This window comes from Suncus etruscus, chromosome 15 (genome assembly GCF_024139225.1).
Source record: "Suncus etruscus isolate mSunEtr1 chromosome 15, mSunEtr1.pri.cur, whole genome shotgun sequence".
Taxonomy (NCBI): Eukaryota; Metazoa; Chordata; class Mammalia; order Eulipotyphla; family Soricidae; genus Suncus; species Suncus etruscus.
In genome coordinates, this window is record NC_064862.1 from 31,849,832 (window position 1) to 31,875,424 (window position 25,593).

At 45.1% G+C, this 25,593-nt stretch overlaps 1 pseudogene; it reads right to left on the reverse strand.

Annotated features, from left to right (window-relative positions):
- Positions 1-3,595: 3,595 nt before the first annotated feature.
- LOC126029787 (ankyrin repeat domain-containing protein 13C-like) lies at positions 3,596-25,306 on the reverse strand (annotated as a pseudogene).
- Positions 25,307-25,593: the final 287 nt, after the last annotated feature.

A 25,593-nucleotide genomic window follows, 5' to 3' on the forward strand; every position in this document is an offset into this window, starting at 1 on the left:
ACCCCAAACCCAGCCAATGCCCCACCCTGTTCTCCCCACCATGGACAGCAGGGCTGACCACATGCTGGGACAGGACCCTCGTGGCATGATAATGCCTACATCTACAAAGAGTTCTAGTGAGGAGGAGAAACCGCCCAGCCTGGCCTTCCTCCTGGCCTCTCAGCAAAGCCTGCAGCCCTGCGACTTACCCCTGAGTCCTGCAGCTGCTCCTGGCCCCCACAGCCCTAAAATTTGTGTAGGTCTCAGGCCTCGCCCTCCTTTGAGAAGGACCATCCAGATCTTTATCCCTAATTCTGTCCCATCTCAGAAGCCTTGTGTGGGTAAGGTCCCAGGGTCTGTCCCTGCTGAGGAGACCCCAAGGATGTGTGGAGTGTACACACTTTTGTACCTGACAGCCCCACACTCTGTCCAAAGAGGAGGGCTTTGTCCTTGAGTCCTGCCCCTGCCTCTGGCCCCCACTGCCCTAGTGGTCGGGAGAGTCTCCAGCCTCGCTCTCCTCAGAGAAGGGCCTTCCAGCTCCCTGGCCCTGCTGCTCCCCCATCTAAAAAACGTTGCATTTGTGTGGACCCAGGGTCTTGCCTGAGCAGACCCTTAGATCTGAGGAGACTCCCAAAAAGTGTGGGAGTGTGACTGTGGACTGGGTCGCCCCACACTTCCTCCAGACTGAAGGTTGCAGCCTGTGGTGGTCCTGAGGAGGATTAAGATTCCTGGTACCCTTTAGGATAGGGGTGTGGGAAACTCCATCCTCAGCCTCTGATTGCCCCAAGAGCCTCCTTGGACTGCTCCTCCTGACAATTAGATTGGGCTGTTCTGTGTTGAGGGGAGGGGAGAGAAGGAGAGTGTAAATAGTGAATAATTGTATTAGTATTAGGGTTGGGGTGAAGCCTTTCTCTGCACAGTGCCTGTACCCTTACTGCCAGCTGGCCTGAAAGCACAGGATAAGGGCATAGAAATAGTCACAGTCAGTGACCAGAGCAGTGGCGCAAGCGGTAGGGCGATTGCCTAGCATGCGCTAACCTAGGACAGACCTCGGTTCAATCCCCAGGCATCCCATATGGTTCCCCAAGCCAGGAGCGATTTCTGAGCACATAGCCAGGAGTAACTCCTGAGCATTACCGGATGTGGCTCAAAAAATAAAAAAATAAAAAGAAAGAAAGAATCACAGAGTTTCATGGGAGTCAGCTCAGTTTATTCCACAGCCCCACTGCCATGTGCCATTTATTTCCTCACATGGTTTCTAGGCTAAGCCTTTTCAGAGCAGTTTCTCTGCTGCTCTCCATCTTCCTGGCTATTTTTTTCTCCTCTCTTCCCCCAGGCAACACCTTATATTCTTTATTCAAGATACGCACCCCTCCCCATCCCAGATGTGTGCGGGTCTGACCATCCAGGTAATATTATCATACAGCATTGAAAGAGGGGTAACATTTCTGCCTTCTTTGTTTTTTTTTTTTTTTTTTTTTTTTTGTGGTTTTTGGGTCACACCCGGCAGTGCTCAGGGGTTACTCCTGGCTCCACGCTCAGAAATTGCTCCTGGCAGGCACGGGGGACCATATTGGATGCCGGGATTCGAACCAATGACCTCCTGCATGAAAGGCAAACGCCTTACCTCCATGCTATCTCTCCAGCCCCTGCCTTCTTTGTTTAAAAAAAAAAAATGGGGCCGGCAAGGTGGCGCTAGAGGTAAGGTGTCTGCCTTGCACGCACTAGCCAAGGAAGGACCGTGGTTCGATCCCCCGGCGTCCCATATGGTCCCCCCAAGCCAGGGGCAATTTCTGAGCACTTAGCCAGGAGTAACCCCTGAGCATCAAACAGGTGTGGCCTGAAAAACCAAAAAAAAAAAAAAAGATAATTTACAAAGCTTTTGTATTTCTGTTCTCTGCCAAAGGCATGAACTCTAATATAACCCAAAACATCAAAGTGTAAATTGTGCACAATTTCTCTCAAAACAATCAGCCTTTCCCTTGTCTTACACATATCACAATTTTTTCCCCTAGACTTCTCTGAGCATAAATATTAGAACTTTTCTACAGATACACTTAGAGTTTGAACAGTATTTCCAAGACAGGAAAAGTTTCCAGTGCAGCCCTGCAGCAGTGCATGGGTGATGGAACAGGGAGTTAAGCACAAAGGTGCCCAAAGCGTCGCTTTCTTCTGCAGAGTGAAGGCTGAACCCGACCCTGATTCACCACCCCTATTATAGAACTGGAGGCAGCACGCAGCAACCACCTGCCACCACCAGCAGCAATCCAGAGCTCTCTGTTGGGCAGCAGTCCTGTCTCAATGTCCCTTCATCAGAGCCAGCCTGCTATGGCACAGTGAAGCCAGGGGTGCACATCCTGCCATACTGTCATCTCCTCCTGGGCATACAGAATCACGTCTGCAGAGGGCTGGGTGACCACTGGAGACCACCAAGCTGGCTACATAGCTAGGTTCATCATATACCAGGTTTCCCCCAGCAACAATCTTGCTCAATCTTGCAACACCAGGTAATACCTGGGCTGGAGCCTAACCTCTAGTCTCAAGTTGAAATATCTGTTCATGTTAGTTCCCAGGCCCTGCTCGTCTTGTGCCTGCCTCCAGCAGGTTTGCAGAAACTCTCCCATTCAGCTATGTTGGGGCCTGGGACTCCCACTTTGGGATCTGGTGTCCATTCCCTACATAGTCCACACCTGGGTCTGGGGATTGTTTGGGCCATCACCAGAGCTGGTCCAGTGGTTGCATCTGGAACACTGCCCTCTGATCGCTGTAAATGCTGCTGCTACATCTGGAGTCCAATCCCAGGTGGTCCCTTCTGGGGATCAACACATCCAAGGCACACAGGCCCGGACAAGAACACAAAAGCCTGTCAGCGCACAACAGCCACAAATACTTGCATGAGTTTGGTAGCAGGGCATGTGGTCATTGCAAATCTCTGTGACAGTCTCTGGGGTGAATGTGTCTCACCCAGCAACCCCCCCCCCAATTTGTCTTTTCTTTAACCAGGCCACACCCTAGGGTGGAGGAGGAATAGCAGATCACACCCTAGGGTGGAGTGTGAATATTGATTAGGGTGGGACCAGTAATCCAGCATACATATATATATATATATATATTTACTTATATAGATATTTCTTTTCTTTTTTTTTTTTTTGGTTTTTGGGCCTCACCCGGCGGTGCTCAGGGGTTACTCCTGGCTCTGCTCAGAAATAGCTCCTGGCAGGCACAGAGGACCATATGAAACACCAGGATTCGAACCAACCACCTTTGGTCCTGGATCGGCTGCTTGCAAGGCAAACGCTGTTGTGCTATCTCTCCGGGCCCTTATATAGATGTTTCAAGAAGTGTAAAAATTTAAAAAAACATTCAGCACTTAGAGCTATTTTACATAAGAAGGATTGAAGGTCATTAAAATGTCAAACTATTCCATTTATGGTTACTTTGAAAAAGCCTAAATAAATGGCCCACCAGGAAACCTGCTGAAATCCTTAGAGGTCCATTTCCTTGTATTCCTGATGGGTCAGTCCTGTGTGGAAATTCCCTTTTCTATTTGGGTACACATTTGGGATCTTTGAATTCTCTTGCTCTCCTAGTTTTGGCAGCGTAATATTCCTAGCCATTATAGGTCAAGAAATGAGCTTGGGTCTTCCTTGAAGTCACAAGGTAAGAGTGAAGATGAAACCATCAAAGTCATCGAAGCAAAACTCCTGAAAAGTGGCTGGGATGGCAGGAAACACGGGTATGTCTAGTTTTACAGGAAAACCTGGAGGAAGCTTCATCTGAACAAATTATCTGAGCTTATTAAAGTGCTTGAAAAGAACTATTACTTTCAAAATAATGACTTGATTCCCAAGGGAAATTAGCTCATGGCTATTGTGAATTTAAATGCTTTCTTACTCTCTCTGCACAACAAGTTCTTGACCAAGAGCTTTTCCATTTTTAGCAGATATATACTGGTGTTCTGAGGGGGAGAGGTAAGGCTCTTCGAACCAGCTCAAAATTTTGTTTCATAATCTTTCTGTCTTTACTTAAAATCTCCATAATGGCCTTATTTCAAAAAATGTCATCTTCAGTGAGCTGTTCTCTTCTTTTTCTTGATTCTAAAACAAGTCCATTTACCAGATAAGTCTGTCAAAATTTCCTACTCTTTTGGTTTTATCTTCCCAAAAGAGCCATCCTATTTAGACACATGTGAAAGAAATTGATTTGGTTGATAAAGATGCAGAATAAATAGCATTATTCATCAAAATGTCAGCCTCCTCCTCTGTTTCCATCTCTGATTCCTCATGGTGTTCTCACTGATAAATTTTGTTCATTGTCTAATACTACAAAAGATATAGGGGTTGCCACATCCTCACTGAAAATGAAGCATAGAACCCCTTGGTGGCACTTCATGTCAGTAAGTCTATAAGAGTAGTGTCAAGCCTGATTTAGATACCTTGTTTGATAATCTTACATGCATTGGAAGGCAGAATTCAGGAAAGTAAGGGCACCCAGCTTTGAAAATCCCAGTGAAGTTCTAGATAAGTCACTGAGCTCTTTCAGAGCTTTTAATAATCAAGGTCATTTTTCTTTAACACTTTCCCTGGATTGCTGCTTAGGCTTCCTTAGGAGAGCTGTCATCATCTGTCTATCGCCACAGCTGATGGCTTCCGCCATTGGGCTCCATCCTTGAGCATTTTTCACCTATACTGAAGCATTGTGAGTCAACAGTAAGTGAGCACATTCTTCATTTCCCAACATCACAGCGAGATGCAAAAGAATGTTTCTGTGATTATTTTTCTGCCCGATATTGTGCCTGTGGATGAACCAAGACAGTCTCCGCACATCCTCTTGAAGACACTCTCTCTATGGAAAGTGGAAGAATACAGAAGAAGCTCTTTAAGGAAAAGGTCAGTTTTGTCTACAGGTCAAGTGTTTAGCTTGTTATGGGGTGGGCTCTGGAGCATGACCTGGCTAGTCCTGTGATGTTTAGGCTGCCTTATTCCTGACTCTGCACTTCAGGAATTACTCCTGGTGGTATTCAGGGGACTATATAGGATGCCTGGGATGAACCCTAGATCTGCTGCAAGAATGGCAAGAGCTTTACCCACTGTACTATCTTTCTGGCCCTGGGATCATTCTACTTATAAATGACAGCTTTTGTTTTTTTGTTTGTTTGTTTGTTTTGGTTTTTGGGCCACACCCGGTGGTGCTCAGGGGTTACTCCCGGCTGTCTGCTCAGAAATAGCTCCTGGCAGGCACGGGGGACCATATGGGACACCGGGATTCGAACCAACCACCTTTGGTCCTGGATCCGCTGCTTACAAGGCAAACGCCGCTGTGCTATCTCTCCAGGCCCTTAAGTGACAGTTTGAAGGAGCATCATGGAGAAGTATTAAGTGTTAGTCATATCTGATTTATTCCTGTCTGCTAGGTACAGGCCTAATGTCTCACTTCCTGTGTCCCAGATGGGGAGACAAGAAAATAGCAGAGGGTTTCTTGGTGGGTTTGGGGTTAATTTGTTGTTAAATAAGCTCTTTATGTTAATTTGTATGTTATTATGTAATTTGTATGCATTTATCTTTATGTAATTTGTATATTTAATTTGTATGTGAGGGGGCTACACCCAGCAGAGTCATGGATACTCCTGGCATGCTAAGGGAAACATATGGGATGGTGGAAATTGAACCCAGGTCAGCAGCATGAAAGTCAAGTGCCCCCTTCCTGCTGTGCTATTTCTCTGGCCACTAGATTACTTTTTTTTTTTTTTTAATTAAACCACTGTATGTGGCCAGAGAGATAGCATGGAGGTAGGGAGTTTGCCTTGCATGCAGAAGGACGGTGGTTTGAATCCCAGCATCCCATATGGTCCCAAGCCTGCCAGGGGTAATTTCTGAGCATAGAGCCAGGAGGAACCCCTGAGCACTGCCGGGTGTGACCCAAAAACAACAACAACAACAACAAAAATTAAACCACTGTAATGTATAGACTTAAAAAGCATTTGATAGTTGCGTTTCAGTAGTAAAATATTCCAACACCTGACCCTTCACCAGTCTTCATTTCCTGCCACCACCAATTTCCCCAGTCATCCTCCTTGCCCCACCAAACACACACCCAGCCTGCCTCTGTGGAAAACATTTTATTCACTCTCTCTCTAATCTCTCTTTCCTTTTATGCACCATGAGTGCAAGCATTCATATCTTTCCCTTCTCTCTCTGACTCATTTCACTCAACATTGTACTTTTCATATCTATCTATGTATAGATAAATTCCATGACTTCATTTTTTTCTAACAGTCCCATAGGATTCCATGCTTTCTTTATCCTCTCAGTTCTCAGGTACTTAGGTTGTTTCCAGATTCTGGCTATTAAGACTAGAGCTGCAATGAATGTAAGAATACATGCCTCTGGGGCCGGAGAGGTGGCGCTAGAGATAAGGTGTCTGCCTTGCAAGTGCTAGCATAGGACAGACCGTGGTTCGATCCCCCAGCATCCCATATGGTCCCCCCAAGCCAGGAGTGATTTCTGAGCGCATAGCCAGGAGTAACCCCTGAGAGTCACCGGGTGTGGCCCAAAAACCAAAAAAAAAAAAAAAAAAAAAAAAAAAAAAAAAGAAAAGAAAAGAAAGAAAAGAAAAGCTGGGTCAAATGGAAGCTCAACTATCAGGTATTAGAGGAACGTCCATTTATTTTTCCAAAAGTTGAACCAATACACATTCCACCAGCAGTGAATGAAAGTCCCTTTCTCCCTCTATCCTCAGAAGCACTGGTTGTTATTATTCTTTTTTGTTTTGATTTTTGGGCCACACCCAGTGACTCTCAGGGGTTACTCCTAGCTATGCACTAAGAAATAACTCCTGGGGGACCATATGGGATGCTGGGATTTGAACCACCATCCTTCTGCATGCAAGGCAAATGCCCTACTGTTGTGCTATCTCTCCAGCCCCCTGTAATATCCTTTTTGAGTCAGGTAACATGATGTTCTGATTTTTAGTCTGCTCCCAATGCCCCCCAATTACCTAGGAAATCTTCAAATGTTGTTATTTGGGGCACGAGCAGTGGCTCAAGCGGTAAGGCATCTATCTGTCTTGCCTGCGCTAGCCTAGGACAGATGGCAGTTTGATCTTCCCGTATGGTCCCCCAAGCCAGAAGTAATTTCTGAATGCATAGCCAGGAGTAACCCCTGAGTATCACTGGGTGTGGCAAAAATGTTATTACTTATTTAAACACCATAGTTTACAAAGCACTCATAATAGAGTTGTTTCTGTTATTCCGTGTTTTGACACCAGTATCCTACTATCAGTGTAACATTTCCTCGTCCACCATTACTCCCAGTTTCCCACTCATCTGCTAGCCTGCTCCCGAGATGGCCCCCAAATAATTGATTTTATATTGATTTTTTTTTAACTAAGTGGCTGTGGCTTCAGGAGGGTGAGGACTCAGCCCACCCTCCTCCCAAAGTGTCCCAGAATTTTCAGCCAGATGATGGTGTGCCCATGAATTTTAGAGGCTTCCAAGATTCACCACAAAAGTGAACTACCCAATGTTTTCTTGATTATAGAGGAACTAACTCTAACTCTTGTGTAAGCTGCTTCTACACACTGAATAAACTGGTTTTTTTGAACTTCCAAGTAATGGTAGGATTGCCAGCTATATACCAGATATGCCTCTGTTCTAGATAGCAACGATTGCATTTGTGTCTGTGCATTTCTATGATAATTAAACACACTTTGTTCAAGGTTTTTTTTTTTCAGTTATTTTTTCTTTTTCAGTTACTACCATAATGCACAGTCCAGAGATGGCAAAACTCAAAACTAGAATCATATCTATACGAATTAAGTTGTTTACTATCCAAAATCTCTGGGCACACAAATAGGCTTTTGAGAAAAATTCATAATATTTAATCCAACTTGCTAGAAAAGAAAGGAGTTTCATGAATAAGAATCCACCTTTAAAAAGACAATAGAATCTTTCCATATAAGTTGAAGTCATGACATTTGAGATTGTGCTAAAAACACACTAACTTGAAGACCAAACCTCATTTGATATAACTGACAACGCCAAACTCAGAGCTAGTTTTTTGGCAAATGGCAACAAAATTGATAAAAAAAAAAAAAATTCGAAACCACTTTAACCAGAAAAAAGTAAGAGGAAAGTCAACATTATTATCTGGTGAAAAGGGGGACATCTCAACTGTTATCATGGACATTGAAAGTATAATGAAAGAATGCATTGGTCACATAGGTCACAGACTTGTTTTAATGGTAGATTGTATGCTATTATACACATGACCTGATTTCTTTCTTCAGCACGATATGCTCCTGAGCATCAATGAAAATGGCCTACACAGTCCCCAAGCTCCACTAGATGTACACTGTCCTGGTTTTGAATGTGAATTATAAAAAACACTAAACAACAACAACAACAACAACAACAAAACAATGCTTCTAAGTCTAGCCAAATGTTAGCTTACCCTAAATTTTTTTTTTTTTTTTGGTTTTGGGGTCACACCCGAGGTGCTCAGGAGTTACTCCTGGCTATATATCTGCTCAGAAATCACTGGTACTTGAGGCCAGTTATTTCATGTTTCTGAATTTCATTTTTCTCATTTGAAAAACTAGAGATTTCAGGTCTTGAGAGATAGCTCAAAGGACTAGAGCCCATGTCTTACATTCAGGAACACTGAGTTCAATCCCCAGCATTGCTGGTAAGCACTGAACTGTCTGGCCTTCAGAGTCAGGATGAGTAGCTCCCAGGTTTCCAGAACACTGCTTGTGAAGCTAAAAAGCCAAATCAATAAAATGGGTCTTTTATAAAAAGACTGGGCAGCAGCCTCTGTCTTATAACTCACTAATCTAAGATTTACTACAAGCTTTTCTACCATCCCCATCTTTTCCATTACTTAAAGATGCTTTTGCAGTAAACCTGAACATCCATGCCACTTCCTGCCAGCAGAGCTCTTGACTAAAGGCACCTGAATATTTTATTAAATAGATGTAGATGTAAATTTACACATGCACTGTGAAGCCTATAAAGAAACTTAAGAACCCACAGAGACCAAGTGTTGTGAATGCACGCATGTGCTCCCAGTTATTTTTCCTTGTAGAGTTCTTAACTTTTTTTTTTTTTTTTTTTTTTTTGGGTCAACCCCGCTCAGGGGTTACTCCTGGTTCTGCGCTCAGAAATCGCCCCTGGCAGGCACAGGGGACCACATGGGATGTGAGGATTGGAACCACCGTCCTTCTGCATACAATGCAAATGCCCTATCTCCATGCTATCTCTCCGGCCCCAGAGTCCTTAACTTTTATATAATTCAGATGTCATAACACTTCAATGATTTACTTGTTGAAGTAAAGAACCTGGGTGTGAGTGAATCTGGGATCCTGGAGGTCTTCTCAAGTAGGGGAGTCCCAGGGGTAGTGGCTGATCTTTTTGCCTCCATGGCCTCATGGCTTTTACTGATTATTTTCTAACATCAGTGTCTTTACTATTACTAACACTAGTGATCCCCACAGGTGCTCAGTGGATTATAGTGATTCTTTTCCCCCATTTTTCTGCGCCTACCACCTTCAGTGTTTCTGCTAATAAAAGCATTTTTCTTCTTTTCTCCCATTTTCTTTTTCCTTGATGATTGGTTGCCCTGGGGGACTCTGGCAATTGGCCATGTTTACATCAGGTAAGATGCTTTTCACTTTACTTTGTCTTTCATCAGCTGTCGTTGCACAATACACTCCTGGTCTCAGGAGACTGCTGTCAAAAACTGCAATCTCTCTTGCTTATGGATTCATTTGCTTGCCCCCCCACCCCCTATCTACCTGCCTATTGACAGAACTTGAGGAAACTAGTGAGTTGGTTAATGTAATTCCCAGGATACTCCTGTTATGTAGAGCCTCTCTGGCCTTAGCAGGCCAGTACATCTGGGGTCCCCATTCCTCATTCAGAAATTGTGTTGGATTTGATAGTTTGGTAGGCTTTTGTTTTTGAGATTTTGCCAGTATAGGAAGAATCACATCACTACTCCCTCCATCTTTATAGATCTTGAAAGTGTTAGAAGGGGAAACATGTTTAATACCAAAGAGAGCTTTTATGAGCAGGGAAGTGTCTTTTGTCCAACTTTAGATCACTATAAAAATTAGTCAAGGGGGCCGGAGAGATAGCATGGAGGTAATGCGTTTGCCTTGCATGCAGTAGGTCAGTGGTTTGAATTCCGGCATCCCATATTGTCCCCCGAGCCTGCCGGGAGCGATTTCTGAGTGTAGAGCCAGTAACTCCTGAGTGCTGCTGGGTGTGACCCCCAAACAAAAACAAGCAAACAAAAAGGATATTCTCAGGAAACAGACATCAGGCCCATCCACTACACCTTCTCTGTGTCCAGTCTTTCTATATACTCGGACATCCATCTGAAGCTACCTGCCACACCCAGAGGAGAAAAATCTGAACTGTGTCTACACTGAACTGCACAGGACTGAAAAAAAAAAGATAATTGTTGTAATCACCTTTGCTTACACAAGAGCTGGCACCGGATGTAGTTGGTTTGAACTTTGTCCTAGATGGCATGTCATGATCCATTTTCTTGATCCCAATATCTTCATGATCCATTTTCTATCCCACTATCTTCCCAGTCATTTAGACACTTTGCCACGACCTAAATCTGATCTTAGGAAATGATAGTTGCAAAGACCCAGTACAAGAGAGTCAGATGGGAGGGACCTCAGGGACCAGCTGATGTGGGGGCCCTTCATCCCAGGAAGAACCCAATCCACTCCCAAACCCAGGCCTGTCCTGCCTGGGTTTCTACCAATTTAGCCAGCTGGCCACTGCCTGAAACCAATTGGCTGACCTCGCTCCTTGAATGATTTTCTTTCATGTTTCCAGAGTTCACAGGGCAAATCACACGTGTGCTTTCTTTGGTCTACATGGCATGCTTTGAATTTTGGAATACAATCATACATCATCCATTTTCAAAGGAGGAAAATTTCATCTAAATAAATATCTGAATTTTTGTCGTGTCTTGAAAGGTGGATTGTGGTTTCTCTTGACCTGGGCCCTGGAATGCTGGTGACAGCACATCTCTCATTTTTACCTAAAGATTAACCACTATCAGATGACTCATACTGTGCAGAGAAACAGAATTTCTGAGCTAGAGGTTATTAAGAAAAGCTAGCCCTCAACCTCCATTCCCTAAAAACTACTGATGGGATAGACCTGACTTCTCCATACTCATTTTCTTGATTCCACTTTACGAAAACAGCTTAGAACCAGACGGCTAGCACAATGCTCAAAGTGTTTGCCTTGCAAGCAACAGACCACGGTTCGAGTCCAGCCACAAGGGCCCCCCAAGCACCTCCATACAGGCTGTGCTACACTACAAAAAACTTTTTCTACTGAGATTCGGGAAACTTGGGTGCAGAAGAACCTACCGCAGTTCAGTTTCGAAGGTGCTAAAGCCAATGCAGGTACTCAAACTCATTTTCTCGGAGTTTTGTCTTTCTCCATCTGTGAAATGGGCCTTTGGGGCGGGGACTGAAATTTCACCTTCAGCAGGCGATGCCTCCTCTCGAGAGCCCGGCAGGGGGCGCTCGGGCCGCCAAGGAGCCTCACGAAGGAGCTGGACTGGGCGCCAAGAGGCGTGGCCTATTCTGGTAGGGGCGGGGCTGGTCACCAAGAGGCGTGGTCTTCTTGGGCTGGGGCTGTAGCTCAGTGATAGGTACGTTTTTTATACTTGAAGTTCAAGGTTTAATTTGTGGCACAAAGAAATTTAAGTTTGGTGGTTTTTTTTGTTTTGTTTTTTTGGTTTTTGGGCCACACCAGGTGATGCTCAGGGGTTACTCCTGGCTATGCGCTCAGAAATCACTCCTGGCTTGGGGGACTATATGGGACTCCGGGGGATCAAACCATGATCCATCCTAGGTTAGCGTGTACAACACAAACACCTTATATGGGGCCTGGAGAGATAGCACACCGGCGTTTGCCTTGCAAGCAGCCGATCCAGGACCAAAGGTGGTTGGTTCGAATCCCGGTGTCCCATATGGTCCCCCGTGCCTGCCAGGAGCTATTTCTGAGCAGACAGCCAGGAGTGACCCCTGAGCAACGCCGGGTGTGGCCCAAAACAAACAAACAAACAAAAAAAAAAACAAACACCTTATATGGCTTGCGCCACTGCTCCAGCCCCTCAAGATTTCATCTTTTGTTTTGATAGTCAAGTTCCATTTCCTTGTGTATTGAGAATCATGTTTTGCTTAGAAATAGGAATACCAAAAAAATGAAATAGGAATACATTCTGAGAAATGTGATTTTGCCATTTTCCCTCATCTCATAAAGATGTGGGAGACAGCTGTCTGTAAGAAACTTGGGGCCAGAGCAGTGGCTCAAGCAGTAAAGCGTCCTCTGCCTTGCCTGCACTAGCCTAGGGATGGACCGCAGTTCTATCCCCCGGCATCCATATGGTCCTCCAAGCCAGGAGCAAGTTTTTTTTTTTTTTTTTTTTTTTTTTTTTTTTGGTTTTTGGGTCACACCCAGCAGTGCTCAAGGGTTACTCCTGGCTCTATGCTCAGAAATCGCTCCTGGCAGGCTCCAGGAACCATATAGGATTCCAGGATTCGAACCATATTCCTTCTGCATGCAAGGCAAACGCTTTACCTCCGTGCTATCTCTCCAGCCCCCCAGGAGCAATTTCTGAGCGCATTGCCAGGAGTAACCCCTGAGTGTCACTGGGTGTGCCCCCCCCAAAAAAAAAGAAAAATGCAGAACTTTAGGTGCCCATGTTCATATATAGTAGGGATTTGGGACTGCCATCTTATATGCTGGCATAAATGCAAATCATTGTGCTTCATGTTACTGCATACCACTTCTTTATCCACTCAGCTGCCACAACACAGTTGTTTTCACATATTCACAGTTGAAAATAATGCTATAGTGATCATAAGGGATAAATATATATTTTCCAGGTAATATTCAGAAGTGGAACAGCTGGATCAGATAATATTTCCAGTCTGAATATTTTGAAGATTTTTTTTTTGGGCCACACCCGTAAGCTCAGGGGTTACTCCTGGCTATGCGCTCAGAAGTCGCTCCTGGCTTGGGGGACCATATGGGACACCGGGGGATCGAACCGCGGTCCATCCTAGGCTAGTGCTGGCAAGGCAGGCACCTTACCTTTAGCGCCACCGCCCGGCCCCTATTTTGAGGATTTTTATAGTGCCTGTACCCATGTTCATTTCCACCAACAGCATACTAGGGTCCCCCTCTTTTTTTCTTTTTTGCGTCTCAGCCCCAGCAGTTCTCAGGCTCTTCACTCAGAAATCGCTCCTGGCAGGCTTGGGAGACCATATAGAATGCCAGGAATTGAGCCTGGGTCCGAACCTGGGTCCATCCTGGGTTGGCTGTGTGCAAGGCAAATGCCTTACCACTATGCTATAGCTCTGGCCTCCATAAGGTCCCTTTTCTCTGTTTTCTTGTTAACATATGTTACTTGTCATTTTGATAATAGCCATTCTAACTGTGTCAGGTGGTGTTGCATTATTGTTTGGAAAAGCATTTCCCTAATAAGTGATGACAATTATTTTTTATGGGTCTGCTGGTCATCTGTATGTCTTGGTGAAATGCCTATTTTTTTCTTCCTTTTTTTTTTTTTTGTTTGTTTCATTTTTTGTTTTTGACTTTTGGGACACTCCAACAATGTTTTAGGGCTTCTTCCTGGCTTTGAGCTTAGAAATCTCTCCTTGCAATATTTGAAGTTGAGTACATTAGAATTGATAAATATATTAAGGCTGGAGAGATAGCACAATAGTATTTTTGACACCCTCCCCCAATACTACATGTATTTCATAGTTCTTTTTTTTTTATGTACTTGGTTCCCTGTCATTGTATTGTCAGTTCCTTTTCGCGTATGTATGTAGGGGAGCACTCATCATGTTCATTCTCTAAAGTACTCCTGACTCAGGGATCATTCCTGGTAGTATACTCCTAGCTGTGCCTTGTTGGAGATTGAATCAGAACCAATATATGCAAGGCAATTGCTTTACCCACTGTACTATCTCTTTAGGCCCTCTCAGCGTTTTGATTGAGTTTACAGAGGGACTTTTTTTATTTTTTGGTTTTTGTTTTTTGGGCCACACCCAGCGGTACTCAGGGGTTACTCCTGGCTATCTGCTCAGAAATAGCTCCTGGCAGGCACGGGGGACCATATGGGACACCGGGATTCAAACCAACCACCTTAGGTCCTGGATCGTCTGCTTGCAAGGCAAACACTGCTGTGCTATCTCTCCAGGCCCCATTTTTTTTCTTTTTAACATTTTTTTTTGTCTGTACCCAGTTGTTCTCAGGCTTACTCCTGGTTTTGTGCTCAGGGATAACTCCAGAAGAAGACTGGGAGACCATAATGAGTGTTGGGGATCAAACCCAAGTCACTAGTGTAAGTTGTGTTTAAGTCAAGTACCCTACCCACTGTACTAACTCTCCAGGCCCTTCCTGTGCTCAGGGGTGTTCCTGTCTTTGTATAGGAGTGACCTAGTTGTCCCTAGGGTATCTATCATATTAGGTGCTGGGGAATAGACAGTTGTTTATGGTTTATAAAGTCTTTTGCCAGGCTAAGGAAATGCTGGTACAAAGGGATGAAGGGAATTAAAGTGTCTGCCTGGCAAGTGGTTTGTCCCCAACATTGCATGCACTACCCAGCAAGATCAGAGATCACCCTGGGTCACAGTAGCAGGATTAGATTCTGAGCACCCCTGGGTGTGGCCAGCCAACCCACAACAAATAAAAAGATACAGGGAAATAGGGCAGAGGTGAAGGGATCTGCCTTGCTCCAGACTCTCCTGGACACCAAATGATCTCACAAGCACTTCCTAGAGCAATCCTAGGACACAGAGTTGGGAAATAGTCTGCTGGGGCCCCAGGTTGGGGTGCCAGTGTCTCCTGAGAAGGCGGGCTTGGTGGTTTGACTCACACTTCCACAGGATAGTTGCTTTGTTTGGTAGAGGGAAACCAGGAGGCTACAGTTGAATTGCAGTTTGACTTAGTTCTGACTTGAATCCCTTGAGCATTTTTGAAGATTCATGTAGCCTTGGGCTGTGTCTGGGTCATTTGGTTTAAGGAATCAAGGTTTTCTCTTGGACTTTTTTTTTTTTTTTTTCTTTTTGGTGTTTTTGAGCCATACCCAGCCATACTGCCAGTCCCCTAGGCAGGCTCTTGCTATTTTCCGGCTATTGTAGCCCGGCTGGGTGTGTGCCACATTAACAAGCCCCCTCCCGCCCCCACTGGGCCTTGGAAAGTCCCCTTTACCACATGGGTACTGAACAGACCTCTAAATTCCATGATTGGGACAGATGGCGAGGGGCCCTCTTGGCCTTTCTTCCCTCTTCTTATTTAAATCTGGGACCAGGAATGCCCAGGGTCCTGAGAGGTCTGCTCACATGGATGAAAGTGGGGCTTCTAGACCCTCTGTCAGCTGGCGCGGCCAGGTTACAATCATGGGAAGTACATGTGTCTGTAGGGGTCCTTACCTGGATGTGTCCCTCTAGTGTGCAAGAGAAGCAGAAGTTGCCGTGGCCTTTTCCAACCATCAGAGCCCAGGGGAAACACTTGTTTGGGAGTGCCGCAAGTCTCTTGCCTTGCCTGCTACTGATGTCCTGAGTGAGAGTTAGGGAGTGCCATGGGTCATTGAGCTGGAGCTTGCTGGTGTGTGGGTGTACCTATTTTAGACCCTGAGACCCACCCATTTCTGGGAGGGGTCTTGGAAACCGGATAGTAGGTGTAACCTTACCTGCGAGACCCTCCCATTCCTGGGAGGGGTTTTGGAAATGTTAGATAAGGCTTGAACGAAGGAAATTCAGCCCTTTTGGCTTTTTGCCCTTTTTGCGCTGCTGTGCGCTCTGGCTTCTGGGTTTCTGTGTTCTGGTCTTTGACCAGCATGGAGCCCAAAGGGAAGATGGCTAACAGGAAATAAGATGCAGGGCTAGCAAAATATTGCTGTGCTTGAAAGGTTATGAATAGGCCACACACACGTGGTGGTTAGGGCTTGAATAAAGTTGTTGCTTCCTAACGCCTGACTGTGAGTGAGTGATTTCACCTGGGCCTGGGACTCGCCGACTGCATGGAGGTTGCAGAGCCACGTGGACTGGGATGGCACGAAGAGAAATCCATCGCCATCCACCGCCATCCAGCCCCATCGTTAATTATTTAATGCAACACTGGTGCATCTCTGTAGAGGCCCCAACCTGCAAGGGATACCAGTCAATATGTGGGTTACTTTTTCTTGGGGGGAATGAGAGTACACAAACACAGAACAAATAACAGAGACAGAGACAGACAGAATGGGAGAAGGATTCCGTTTATTGAAGCACAAGGCTTAGCTTAAATACCTTTTGCAGGCAGAATTCTGCACGTATGCATACAGATATGGCATAGATGTATTGAACAGACAGGAATATCTAGATAACAGCCCATTGAGAGGGGTTGGAATGTACAGATAAGGGGACTTCAGGTAAGTTAGACTCAGTTTCCCAGGGTTAAAATTCTATGCTCTTATTGTCTTTAAGCCTTAAATGATTACACTTCTCAGGGCTTCGTGCTTTTAGCAAAGTTCTCTGCTTGTTACAAGGGCCCCGGCATCTCCCCCTTCTAATATAAAGCAAGATTAAAAAATATAATTTCCTAACTACAATTATGAGGATATATTGTTTAACAGCTATCCTATACCCTAAATAATTCTATATAGTTCTATTTAGTTGGTCAATCATCCTGATCCCGAGCATTTTATAATGTTCTCAGGGTTCAATGTTTTTCTTTGACAGGCTGCATCCTGTTCAGGTATTCTGAAAGACTATCAGGCTTCAGCTTCCCACATCAAGTGTCAGAAGGAAGTCAGTGTTCCCATGGCAGTACTAGGAAAAGTTTTCCAAACATAGAAATATAGCTAATAAATTGTTGCTTAATGGGGCTGGAGAGATAGCACAGCGGTAAGGCGTTTGCCTTGCATGCAGAGGATGATGGTTCGAATCCCTGCATCCCATATGGTCCCCCAAGCCTGCCAGGGGCGATTTCTGAGCATAGAGCCAGCCTCTGAGTGCTGTGACCCAAAAAACAAAACAAAACAAAAAGTTGCTTAACAGAGAGGTCCAGATGTCTATTTAAGGTCAGCCCATTTTGCATGGCAAGCACTGGATCATCCCATTTACCCTGCTTGGATTAGCTTTAGCACCTTTGTCATACGAAGGTCTGGCAGTGTGCAGGCTGTTTTCCATTTATAAGGAGTTTCACCAAGGTTTATTGCCTATGGAATCCCACTGGTGATCTACGGCACCCAGTTAAGGGGCCCAAAGGGGTCATATTCCAGGATCTCCTTATATGTCACTGCGCTTTATGCCAATGCGTAGGCTCAGCCTGCATAAATGATGTTTAATGCTCTCATCCCAAATACTCTGGGCCTGATTGTGCCTTTCCACAGTTAGGCTTTCTAGTCCTGAGATTCCAGCAGAATCAATGCATAGCCCCACCAGAAGATCACAGGATGGAAATAGTCAACTCTGTTAAGCAAAATGTAAAATAGAAATCTTGTTTTTCTGGATTTTTCCATATTGCCTTTTCCACTGACTTGACCTTGCTAATTTTGGCCCACAGGCCATGCAATATTCCTTGGCATGCCATTTTAAGGGCCCAAGCTGGGGTAGGATACCATGCCAGGATAGCTCCTCGGTTGTTCCTGTGTATGGCTTTATTGTGGATTACACAGTGGTATTCAGAGTCTCACAAGAGTCCACAGGAAGCCTCTGTCCTGTAAGTCTAAACAATGATAATGTACCTGAATAGGTTTTGACAGCAATTCATCAACTTGATGCTTAATAAAATCAGTTAATTTTTTTAAAAGTCCATGGCCCAAATGAGATTACCAATAGGAAGCCAATGAGGGGGCCAAGGAAGGAGGACAAAAGGGAGTTAACCAACCAAACAGGTTCCATTCTCCTCCATCTTGTTTAATATTCATGGCCAGGTGATGCAATTTATCCATCTTATCCTGAATTTCCTGGCTATAATCAGAAATGGTTTTTTGTTTTTTTTGTTTGTTTTTTGTTGTTGTTGTTGTTTTTTGTGTTTTTTGTTTTGTTTTGTTTTTGGGCCACACCCGGCGGTGCTCAGGGCTTACTCCTGGCTGTCTGCTCAGAAATAGCTCCTGGCAGGCACGGGGGACCATATGGAACACCGGGATTCGAACCAACCACCTAAGGTCCTGGATCGGCTGCTTGCAAGGCAAACACCGCTGTGCTATCTCTCCGGGCCCTATTATCAGAAATATTAAAGCAACACACGCCTTTTACCTTCTCACAGCCTTGATGAAACAGCAGCAAATAGTGTATGGCTGCTCATCCAGGATGGCTTGCCTCAATTGTACTTGTTCTTCATTAAGTAAGGCAATGGCTGTAGAGGTAGTATTCAGGGATTTAGCTAAATTGCATCCCACCTCCATCTTCCTGAGTAACCTTACTTGATGTTAAGACCAGCCCTTTTCTGGGAGGGATCTTTGGGAGTAACAAAAGGATTGCTTCAGGGGCAGAAAGGGGATTCAGCATGCTCTGGGGGAGAATGGTCCATTGGAAACGCCTGCAGGGATGAGTATTATTGAGAGAAGGAACTGAAAATGCAAAACCTTTTCTATCATCTGGGTGAATAGGAATATGATAGAAGCAATCTTTTAAATCAATTATTATTAATGGCCAGTTTTTTGGAACAACTACTGGAGATGGTAAACCTGTCTGCAGTTTGCCCATAGGTATCATGGATAAATTCACAACTCTAAGATCCATCAAAAGTCTATTTCCTGTATTTATTTTATTGTAAATATGGGCGAATTCCATTGAGAAAAAGGAGGTTCAGTATGTCCTAAACTTAGATGTTCATCCACTAATTCTGTCAGCATCTTTCATTTATCAGCTTTATGGGGCCACTGACCTATCCAAATTGGTTCATCAGATTTCCATTTTATTTTTATCAGTGCTGGAGTTTTTATAGCAGTGGCCCCTAAGAAAAATTTTGAGTTTTTTTGGTGTTTTTGGATTTTTGTTTGTTTGTATGTGTTTGTTTTTGTTTTTGGGTCACATCCAGCAGCGCTCAGGGTTTACTCCTGGCTCTATACTCAGAAATCGCTCCTGGCAGGGTCGGGGGATCATATGGGACACCAGGATTTGAACCACCGTCCTTCTGCATGCAAAGCAAACACCCTACCTTCATCTATCTCTCCAGCTCCAATTTTGAGTTTTTGAATCAAGGGAAGGTTTGGGTGCTTCTGGAGCTAATGGGATATGGAATTTTGCCTTTCATTGTTTGTGTAGGTCACAACCCCACAAAGATGGTAAAAAATGGGCCCACCTGAGGTCTGATAAAGCTCTTTGATTCTGGGTCATGAAACACCATAGTCTTTGTACTCAGCAAATAGGAACTTAAACCTCCTATTCCTTCTAGAGAATACAGGATTTCCTGGAGAGGCCAATTTCTGGCCATTCTTTATCAGAGATTACGGTAACCTGTGCCACGGAGTTCAGCATTCTTTCAAACATTTGTCCTTCCAATTGAAGTTTTATCATTGGGTGTTCATCTCTCTCTTTTTTTTTTTTTTTTTTTTTTTTTTGGTGTTTGGGCCACACCCGGTAACACTCAGGGGTTACTCCTGGCTATGTGCTCAGAAGTTGCTCCTGGCTTGGGGGACCATATGGGACACCGGGGGATCGAACCGTGGTCCATCCAAGGCTAGCGCAGGCAAGGCAGGCACCTTACCTTTAGCGCCACCGCCTAGCCCGGGTGTTCATCTCTTAATTTAGCAACCATAGCCACAAGTGGGTTGTGGACTGCACCCAGATTTTGCTTCCAAAACCTCCGATACTTTTCTTATTTGAGTTCCCACATTTGACGTAAGACACTATCACGAGCTGGGTGATTGCTTTCCCTTTCTTAAAAATCCAGGTAACTGGTATGTTAATAATCACAATGATTTCTCCCATTGAATCTGAATCATTGATACCAGTGTTATTGATATCCCCTTTAGGTTGAAGGAATTTCTACCAAGAATCAAACCCATTGAATTTGGTGCTATTTTCAACATATAAGGGCATTGTTTTGGGTAAATGGTAATGTCCTCCGGGCATATTATGTCCTACCCAGTGCTCCCCAAAGTCACGTGATTCGATTCTCTAATTGTGTTGAATTTTCTTGGGTTGGGCTGGGAAGCATTATGGTCTGAGGATTTTGCCCGTTTGGGTAGGGCCTGGGGTGGGGCCCTGTGGGTGTTTCCCTGCATCGTGTATATGTGCTCCTGGGGAACTGAATTTAAAAGGAGTCGGCAATCTCTTAAAATACCCAGGCTGCCCACAATGGAAGCAGTGTAATTTACACACTGCAATGTACTGCAATGTACTCCTGGGGTTTTGTATTGAAACCTCTCTTGGGTTGTTACCAAAGAGGTTTTTGAACCGGCAGTCTCGCCCAATGATGCCCTTTACCGCATTTTGGGCAAAACCCTGGTTTCCAGAAAGTGCTTTGTCCCCAGGGGAGGAAGGCATTGTTCCCTTGGTAATCGTGAATGTTTGTACTGAGTTCGAGCGGTGTGGGGTTTGGGGTATCTCACGCACATTTGACAAGCACGTCAAGTAATGGAACCAAGATACTGATGTGCAGGCTAAATTCGCATTATGATAAGCCAAAATTTTTCGAGGAATTTTCTCATCTCATCTTTGACTTGTAGTTTCAGCGCATCTTTAAGCCTACCCACAAACGATATTACGGTTCAAGGAAGCCTTGGGTAATTTTCAAAAAGGTTCCTGTACCAGTGCTATTAATATCAATTTTTTCCCACGAGGACAATGCAATATCCTTAACTATATCTAAGATTTCATTAGGTAAAGCAGCTTGCATCTGACATTTGTGTCCTGACCTACAGGACTCAGTTATTCATGGGTGCAGAGGGGATCCATCCTGAAAGAGAATGGGGGGGGGGGGAAAGAAGGGAATCAAGCAAATGGAGGCTTGTCAAGGTTCCATTTATTGATCTGCACAGGTTCCTTTTAAGCATGATTTTACAGGGGGTGGAGAGAAGGCAGGATGGAACAGCCTGCATTACAGACAACTTTTACAGAGGTCATCTTGTGGGTAATCTTTACATGCTACCTTTTTGTTTTTGTTTTTGGGCCACACCCAGCAGTGCTCAGGGATTACTCCTGGCTGTCTGCTCAGAAATAGCTCCTGGCAGGCACAGGGGACCATCTGGGACACCAGGATTTGAACCAACCACCTTTGGTCCTGGATCGGCTGCTTGCAAGGCAAACACCACTGTGCTATCTCTCCAGGCCCTTTACATGCTATCTTTACATCAGAAACACAGGAACATCTCAAGGTTAGTGAAGTTTCAAAGATGTCACAAGCTTCCTGGAATGTTTGACTGATAGGACAACACTGGTATTTCTTTGGGCTCTGGGGCATGGGCAATAGCCATTGCCTTAGGTTACATACTTAGGCCACACAAGACTGCTTGTCCTACTGGATTCCATATTAGGGTCTGGTCTCTGGCATGTCCCCTTTCTGAGTGTAAAAGAAAAGGTGGGTGGAGGGGGCCGGGCGGTGGCGCTAAAGGTAAGGTGCCTGACTTGCCTGCGCTAGCCTTGGATGGACGGGACCACGGTTTGATCCCTGGTGTCCCATATGGTCCCCCAAGCCAGGAGCAACTTCTGAGCACATAGCCAGGAGTAACCCCTGAGTGTTACCAGGTGTGGCCCAAAAAACCAAAAAAAAAAAAAAAAAAAAGAAAAGAAAAGAAAAGGTGGGTAGAGAGCCTGTCTTAGGCTACCCAGTGGGCTCCCAGGGTCAGCACTCAAAACAATTAAATAATTTTGTTCTGCCCAATCATTAATTATATGCGGGAGTGTGACTCTGACTCTTGGCACTGAGCTATTCCTGTCTTTGGCAGCTCCACAGCCAGGACCACATGGATGGTCTGATTAGCTTTTCAAGTGGCAGAGCATCCTGTGGAAGTTGTCCTTCAGAGCCTATAAGTCTAACAGAAGCGGGGTCAATAAAAGTCAGCGTCCAGAGGCTCTGACATCTCCAGATGTTGGTAATGGACAGCTATTGTCTTTTTGGTGGCAGAGTCAACCTGAGTTTTAACAAAATCTGTTAATTTACAAAATGCCCAAGGGCCAAAAGAAATAAGCAACAAAAATCCTATGAAAGATTCCAACAGGCTGAGCATCAAGGTTGAGAGCCAGGGGGACGTTGAAAATCAATTCTGATACCAGGATTCACTTTGCTCTCTCTGTTTTTGCCTTTCTTCCAGGCTATGCTTGACTTTTTTAATACTATCTTTAACAAGTCCTAACTTATCTTTAAAAAAGAAACATTCTTCCTTTAAGGCAGCACAGACTCCACCCTCCTTCAAAAAGGCCAAATCAAACCACAGGAGGTTTTGCTGCACAACTTCAGCAAGAGAGCTAACAGTTTCAGTAAGATATTTTTTTTCCCAGCTGCCATCCTCAGTAAGATATTTTAAACCGGGGCCGGGCGGTGGCGCTGGAGGTAAGGTGCCTGCCTTGCCTGCGCTAGCCTAGGACAGACTGAGGTTCGATCCCCCTGCGTCCCATATGGTCCCCCAAGAAGCCAGGAGCAACTTCTGAGTGAATAGCCAGGAGTAACCCCTGAGCGTCACAGGGTGTGGCCCAAAAACCAAAAAAAAAAAAAAAAAAAAAAGATATTTTAAACCTTCCTCCAGTTCCTTGACATCTCTATCAATAGCACGCGTAAGCTGATTAAAATGACTTTGTGAAGTGATTAAAGAAGCAATACCAGTTCCCACTCCAGCAAAACTCAAACCCAAAACAACAGCAAGGGTAATAGCGTAATAGATTCACACTTATGTCTAAACATAGTAATCTTATCCCAAAGCAAATCATCAACAGGTCTAATGGTTAATCTAGGTATTAACAAAACTAAAACACAATAATCATGATAAGCAAGAAACATTTCAGTAACAATATGGGGAGAAAGTCCAGTGGAGCAAGCAAAATAAGAGGAGTTGGGGGCTTGAACAAAGATGGAAGAGTTGGTAACAACAATGGTTTGATTGCAAATGTCCAACAGTTGGATGAGGGGGGCGCATATGTGGTTCGAGTAAGCAAAGTCCCACACCCATGACCTGACTCAAAGTTATGCCTTGATGCGTCTCAGCTCCCCATCGGAGGTCAGGAGGGTTGTTGGTAGCAGTGGGTGTGCCGAAGGTGGCAATTCCTTCATAGAAGGGCGGCTGGGCAGAGTAGTAAATCCAACATTCCTCGTAGGTGGGGTTAGTTAGAAACAGGTCCGGCAGGAATGGTAGGTTGAAGGACTGGAACAGTGGGTAACGCAGGGGTGGTAGGCTCTTTCAAGATGGGTGAAAACACGACTGCAGGAGGTCTATAAGGAAACAGCTTGGCAGGAGGCAAAATGGTTATAGGTTTGGGAGGGAGTGGGGCCACGGGATGTAGCTTAACATTGGGGCCTATAGCTACAGAGGCATACTTGGGAGGTTCAGGATGCCACAGTCTGTCAGCTGCTAAGTGACCAGACTGACCAAGTTGTGAAAAAATTTATTGAAATTTCAAAAATGGATAAGGCTTTGAAATACCAAATAAACAGACATGTCACACAAGACGAAACAACACTAAACAAAACTTTTCACACTAGTGGCAACTTTCATTCAGCACAACACACACATGAACAGACAAAAGGATCGATCCAAAACTTACGTTAGAAAAATTGTCCCGGGTAAAATTGGACAAGCGCTTTTAAATATTTAGCCGGCATGTTTGTAAGAAAAATTTTTGTAGAAAAACTTTTCCAGTTTCGGGAAGTACTTAATGTAGATGGAGTGGAGATTTGCTGAAAATAAAAGCTTTAAGGTTTAGATTTAGCACAAAACATTTTTAAAACAATCCTAATTTGAAGTTTAGAACATTAAGTAAAATGGTTAATAAGGAGGCTGGCAGGAAGGAGGCTGAAAGAGGGGCCCGGGCTGGCCCCTCTGCCTGTTTCCCTGAAGGGGAGGCAGAGGATTGCCAGCCGCATCCATTTTAGAACGGCAAGCATTGACCCAATGTCGGTTGTGCCTGCAGCGGGGGCAGACTGAGGATGGGAAAGGAGGCTGGGAGGTCTGTGGGGTCGGCACACGAATGCCTGTCGCTGGACAAAGCCAAGCAAAGTGACCTCTCTTTCCACATTTAAAACAGGTTTTGCCACTAGGATGATTAAGGGCAGCACTAACAGCCATATGAAAGGCTTGAGACATTTTATGCACAAAAAGGTCAGCCTCACTACACATTCGAATCATGTCACTTAAAGACTTATCTCTTAGCTTTCCGCAAAGGATGGCACAGCAGGTGGAATTATCGTTCTCATAAGCTAATTGCTTGATAATCTTATTATCTGGGTCATCTCCTCCAAGAGCCCTTTCAGCCTCTTCTAATAGGCGGCTGATAAACTCGCTATAATCTTCCTGGGCACCTTGGGTGACCTGAGCAATAGGAGTGGCCGCGGACCCCTTGAAGGGGAGAGCTCTCCAGGCAGTAGCCATCTGGGCCCAGAAGCCAGGGGATAGGCGCTGCTGTCTGGCTTCGGAGGTAAAACTACCCTGTCCAGCTAGCTGTGCATAAGTCTGATCTGGAAGGTTTGGTCCTGCATCTCTATTAGCCATGTTCCAACAGCGATCCAAAAAGTCTGCTTGCCAGGTAAGGAATTGGGCTCGAGGGAGCACAGCCTGAGTGATCTTAAACCATTCACAAGGCAAGAGTTCACCACCCTCCTGAAGGGCATCCAAAAGGGATTGAGTTTAGGGAGCATGAGGACCATAAGTTTTTTTTTGTTTGTTTGTTTGGTTTTGGTTTTGGTTTTTTGGGCCACACCCGTTTGATGCTCAGGGGTTACTCCTGGCTAAGCGCTCAGAAATCGCCCCTGGCTTGGGGGCACCATATGGGACATGGGGGGGATCGAACCTCGGCCCTTCCTTGGCTAGTGCTTGCAAGGCAGACACCTTACGTCTAGCACCACCTCTCTGGCCCCAGGACCATAAGTTTTAACAGCATTAAAAAGGTCATGAAGAGTCTTATGATTAAACTGCTGATACTCTCTGATAACCTGCCGAATAGGGCGTTCTGGAAGAGGGAGTCTCTAGTCAGGCTCATTTGGCTCAGCTGCAGCACCCTCTCTGGTGTGTGCAACAGCCCCGCCAGGGCCCTCAGCATCAGCATCAGGGGCTGCCTTGGTGGCCTCACCAGGGGCCATGGGGGCACCCCGGCAGATGAGGGGTTCAGGATCCACAGGCACGGGGGTGGCAGGCGCCATGGACCGGGTTAGCATAGGACAGACTAGGGTGTCACTCGCGGTTTCCAAATTATGCATGGCAAGCACTTGAGAATCCAGAGCAGCCACCTGTTCTTGCAGGTGCCATATGCATTTGAGGTTCTCAAGGCATTGTGTGAGTTCTAACTCCTTTCTAATCAGGGGATCCTCCTTGTCTGAATCGACCAGACTGGGTGCACAGAACTGAGGTTCGGAGGGATAAGGCCATGGCAGGGGCCAAAGCTGCAGCATCCCACCAAAGATATATGGCAGCCTCATCCTCTAGGGTC